Genomic DNA, 6,000 nt, shown 5'->3' with positions numbered 1-6,000 from the left:
TGTATTATTTAACATTAAAAAAAAACAGAACCTGTCTGCTCTCGCCTCACCCTCCCCTCGAGGCTTCCTCCTTTTTTTTTTGTTTTTCCCGACTTCCCCACCATGACGTGTACGTTCGATTTCCCTGAAAGTCGGGAGCATGTGTGTTGTTGCATGCGCTTGTAAAAAAATGCCTTTATTTTGAAACCGTTTTCCCGGTGGACCTTAAAACTGGAATGGAAGCAATACACACACACACCCCGTTTGGGTTAATTTCTTTTTATCGGTCTGTTTGTGTGTGTGTGTTGTTTTTCCCCTCCCGCTCAAACCTCCCTTCGCTCGTCTACTTTTAGCCGACACGGTCTCGCGATCGTTCGCTTGAACGATCGTCATTCTCGGCCGTCTCCTAGCGACCGTCTCTGCATCTAGCATCTCGCACTCAGCTCGCAGACCTTTTTCGAACCCCCCCCCCCCCCCCCCTTCCCAGCCCGCAATGCGGCTGCATTCTACTGCCCCTTCCGCACCAATAAAAACCATCCCCCCCACACGGATGCGTTTTTTTGGAAGATTAAGAACTACCAACGCGCACCACCGGATTCTGGAAGGTTATTAAGTGTACCCCCAAGGTAGACTGGAAAACCTGCCGTGGTGCTGCTGCTGCTCACGGAACACCCCTGCAGCTAAAGCCCGTGGGTCTAGATATTAACGCGTTAACCTTGATTCTTACCGTCCCGTGGCAGAACAGAAACTGAGAAACAGAACACACATACACACAAAAGCGACAACCAACCAACGACATGGTAAAAAGTATGTCCAACGGGCACAAGAATGCGCTTTCGACATGGACGCATTGAGGACAGCAAAGCAACAAAAACGGGAAAAAGGTGCGGCAAGACATTCACGATTCACGCCGGCATCGTTTCGTTCGATGACGAGCTGGCAGTGTGGTTCGGAACGGTTCGTTCTATTGCTGCCACTGCTGCTGGTAGAGCTGCTGCCATTAAGCCCGAGATGATTGTGCTGGTACTTCTTGGCATCTCGCATGGCCTTGGTGTGTAGAAACAACAAAACATTCACTCTCGAGTGGAACCGATCGAACCAGTGTGGGCCCTCGCCGACACTGCCGATCGATTTTGCAACAAATTGCGTACCCTTAAACAGTTGGTGTATCGCTCTGCGTCTATGTGTGTTTGTGGGGGAAGTAGGCAGTTTCGAAAATTGGAACCGACCACTCCATGCGTGCGTTGGTTGGCCTTTGTTTTAAGATCTTACACGCTGCATCCAAACCGATGCTGAGCCGTTCGTTGCGTTCCGATGACGTTGCATTCAGACGCAGATAGACGCACACACACAAAAACGGTGGCCTAACGGTGAGGTTGGCAAAGCAAAAGCTGCCAGAAGATCCACCTTGTGCTTATCGTCACTCGCTACGATCGTTTGAATCTGCCGTTAAGAAGCGTTGCGTCTAACGGATCAGCCGTGTAATGTCCCAAAGCCGACCCGTTCTGAGAGCGCGCGATCGAGAAGGGAAATGAAAAAAAAAAACGCACATTAAAAATCATTATCGTACATCTCTTCCGTATTCCTGCGCAAGCCTCTCCTCCCTGTCCAACGAGCTGGAAGGTGAGGTGACTCAACCGGGTGACGTGTGTTTCGTGTGTGCAATCCCGGTTTGCTTTCTAGCCGACATTCCTGCACAGGTATAGCGTGTTCAAAATCCCTCCGTTGAAACACCGGACCGGATGAAGGTGTTGACTGGTGATCGAATCCCTCGATCACTTTACCTGCCAAAAGGTACAGGTTTTGGTTGTGTTTGAGGTGCGAGGGAGAGAGAGCGAGAGCGGGAACGGGAGAGAAAGCAAGGGTTGTACGATGATTTATGAATGACTCGCCGCTTTTGCTGTGTGTCCGTACGTGCGAAAAGGTATGGTTCCGGAATGCTTAATAACCATCATAAGGGTTTTAGTAGCGTCCGACATCCGGTACGCCAGTACTGGTACTCCTGCCAAACTGCAATTTTCACCCGCCCGAAAAGCCCGAAACCTGCCCGAAAAGAAACCGCGCGCGCGCTCCCCAATAGGGCGTCTATTGTGTGAATAGAAACGCAGCGAGCAAACAGAAACTTTCCACCGCCGCCAGCCCGTGTGGTGCGACGGGAATACTGATGTACACCGCCACCCAATCGCGGCGACCAATCGAAAGGAAAATTAATCTCCCGCACGTCCCCACTGTCCCCCCGCCACTGGTCAGCTGGTCACTGGTAAATCTCAAAGACTGCCCCCAGCGGACGGCGAGATTGTTGATGAAAAATGCATCAAAAACACCCGCCATTCGGTCGGGCGGAAAAACGGTCCAACCAGCGTGAACCATGGTCGCATAATTGTACTTCCATCGACACATCACCACCCTCCCCATTCGCTCTCACCCTCACCAATTCGAAATGAATCATAAGTTTGCGGCGAATGACAAAACGAATCGAATCCAATTGGAAGGGGAGGTTCGTCGCTTGTTGGCGCAGCGCGCAAGTCACCGGGCGACTGCAAGCGACGAAACTGACGAAGCGGCGAAGCTTTTCAGATGGCGTAAGCGCACCAAGCGCCACACTGTGGTTTGCAATTATGTGTTTAATTTAAAACAAGCTGAAAATGAAAAAAAAAAACAACATCGTCTCATTTCAAACCACAGCATGGGAGCGGTGGAAAATGTTCCCCAATTCCAGTGCGAACTAGGTGATTTGGGGGGAAATTGGAATTTTGACAAGCGGTGGTTTGCGTTTGACACAATTTATCGGTTCCAATTTGGCAACAACCCGTCGACCGACGGGGACACAATAGAAATCGCAACAACAACATAACGCTCATTGTGTTACCTCCAAATTAGGTGAATCTTTTCGGGGCCGGGTTGGAAATTCTTGAAAAGCTACGAGCGGTTAGCCAAATTAGGATAAGGAAGACCCACCCGGCCGCCTGCTGTGGAGTGTCACTCCAACGCGGGAGCGTTTCTATCCAAAACCCATATTTCGCAACGTGTGTCCCTGTTTTGTAGCACTGTGTGTGTGCAATTTCACCACAGCGCCAAATTCGGCGTACCACTCCCGCGGGCTCCTTCGCGGCTAGTGGTGAAACCGAGAACGTTCCATTAGGCGTGGAACGGAAATTTCACCACATCACACCGCATCAGGCTTTGGTGAGTGGTTTTGCATATGGCATAAATATTCTTCCGTGCAAACAAACACACACAAACACATTCAGCGTGCCTGCAGCCTTACATGGGATGACCTGGTGGTCCAGTTTTTTCCGTTTATGTTTTTTGCCAAAACGGTTTTGCTTTCAATCGTTTGTGCGCGATGGTTTTGAGGCGAGAAACCGATCGGTGTTTGAATTCGATCTAGTCCAACCGTGCCGTGGTTGGGGTGGATGGATTAAAGGTAGTGGCAGGAAGGAACTAATCCTATAGCTACACACACACTTGCACTCTCCATTCCCGCTTTGCGGTGGTCGTTAGTTAAAGCAAACAATAAGACCAGCCCCAGCTCCATCAAAAAAGCATCAAGGGAAACTGCAAAGAATCAATTCGCGTTGCCATTTCGCCGTTTCGGGAACGATCGATTTTCCCTTCGACTGAGCAAGCAAAAGATTGAGAGTGATCTTTTACCTTCCTTCCTTTTTTTTTGGTTAATGTTTCGAGCGTAATGTGTAATGTGCCTTGTAATGTAATGCATGCAGTCCCAGGCTTTTCTTTTATTATCTCTCCCCATGCCTAGGGGGCGCCTTTTTTGTGACGACCACTTCACTTTCGGTTGTGCACTGTGCGGTGCTGCTGCTGCTGTCGGTTTCATTGGGCATCGATCATCAACATCCAATCGATACCGACACACACACACACACACATGCATGCGGCCGTCTCCCCGGCCAATGTTTCCCGCCCGGTCGGGTCACCATCGACGAACGACAAGAGCTCATCGACACCGAAACTTTCCAATCGTTCGGCGCAGCGTTTCGCGTCTCTCTCTCTCTCTCTGTCTCTTCTGCGCCCGTGCCACCCTTTTTCTCTACTGCTCCCTCCCCCCTTGACGCGTTTTGTAGTTTGTTGTCTTTACCAAAGTGCCAAGTGGCCGCGCGCAAGTACGCAAAATCTGGCCACTTCTCCCCGCTCATGGCGGTGAAGCAATCGTTTCATCGAGAGTGTGTGTGAGAGAGAGAGAGCGACAGGGGCCGCAAAGGTCCCGCTGACACTCTGAAGGAGTCATCGTCACCCTCGGGGCGGTCAAATCGCGGGAGGGGAGGGGGGGGGTGGCAGGGGGACACGATTGATCATACACACACCTCGAGCCGTGCCGACTGGTTTGAAGATTGGACATTGGGACATAGCGAAGGGAAGGACCGGCCAGGTGACGAATGCGCTGTGGCGCATTCCAATGTGAGTGTGTGTGTGTGTGGACCCCTCTTTCGCTCCGTTTTTTTTTCCCATGGCTTTCAACCAACCTGAAGGGAAACCAACGGGTCCCGAGCGTCGTCACTTTCCGTGACAGTCCTCACAAACTTGTAATCATTGCTTTCCCGTGCGCCGTGCCGCGGCTCGCTCAGGTGCCATCTTCAACGGCACGGGAAGGGATGAATGGAATGGGTTGGTTTTTATATGCCTCCCCAGCCCGCCTCCTAGCCTCCTGCTCCCCTATCTGAGGCCATTGCGTCGTACCAAGTGGTCGGTCGGTCGCTGACTACTTCTGGTGACAAATGCGACATGATGATGCAGTGAGAGCTGATTGATGTTTTTTAATTAATAACGAGAAAGGCTTTTATTTGATTTACCACTCCTTACTTATCTCTCTCTCTCGCTTTAAGTTGCTTTAAGGGCTTTATGCCGAAGTGGACACGTTCGTATCAATGAAGGTTCGTTGACGACTGTCTTTCGCATAAGGAAAGGATGCAATTTCTCCATTTTATCTTGTTTGTTTAAAAACATTTATCTTAATTTCATAATGTTTAATTATGTTTTTTATGTTAAAAACAAAATAATCAAATTGCCAAACAAAATATATATAAAGCTAAATCACAACCCAATGCGGATTGAATTTCGCAACGCGGCAAAACAAGTGCACAGGCTCCCACCAGCCCCGTGGAGCGCGCTGGTGTGTAGCCGATTAGCCAACTCATCAAATATTTTTCCGAAAAAATGGGTCAACCAACTTATCCCGCACCGTTCCACGCGCACATTTCACAAACTGTAAATTCCTTTCTACCACCAAACGGGCCCAGCAATCCGCCCTCCCTCCCTCGCCCGTCCGCCATTTCCCATCTCCCGAACAGCGCGACGAACCAGCCACACAAACACTCACACATACGTGCGCCCGATCGGGAGTGTAAGCGAGAAAACCCGCCCGTAGGTGTCCGTGGGAGTGCGAGCGAGAGGCAGGCCCCGTCAAGAAATCAAGAAAGCTTCTTGGCTTCCTTTTCTTCCCGCTGTCTGCAAAGCAGCAGCACACCAACACAGCAGCAGCAGCGGTGGCAAAGGGAGAGATCGGACGCGCTTCTTAAGCGAGCTAAGGGGGCCGGCTGCGGGTAGGGCGCTGGGAACGCAGGTGCGCGGGTGTGGTGTGATGGCGGTGCGATCGAGAGCTGAAGAAAGAAAAAGCTAAGATCCTCTCACCAACACCACCGCAGCGGCAGCAGCAGCCCGCGAGCGTAAGCTTTTAAGCTCTCGAATCTTGGGCTTCGCCACCACCGTGCAAGATGCTGTGCGTTTGCTGACAGCCCCGTGCCCGATTTTTTCGTCTTCTCTCTCTCTCTCTCTCTCCCTCCTCTTTGCTGTGTTTGTGGGATAGTGCTTCATCCCCTGCACCCTGCACCCCTCACGATCAACCATCAACCCCGATGGCGATGGCTCTGACGCTGAGAAATGTGAAATGAATACCTTAGAAATTGTCTACGTCCACATTTTTTTTTCTCTCTCTCTCTCCCTCTTTCTCTCTCCTTCGATCTCGCTCTCTCCCGCTCTTTCTCGTTCGTTCGTACGCGGTTC

This window comes from Anopheles gambiae, chromosome 2, assembly GCF_943734735.2.
Source record: "Anopheles gambiae chromosome 2, idAnoGambNW_F1_1, whole genome shotgun sequence".
Taxonomy (NCBI): domain Eukaryota; kingdom Metazoa; phylum Arthropoda; class Insecta; order Diptera; family Culicidae; genus Anopheles; species Anopheles gambiae.
Note: the sequence above shows the minus strand (reverse complement) of the source record.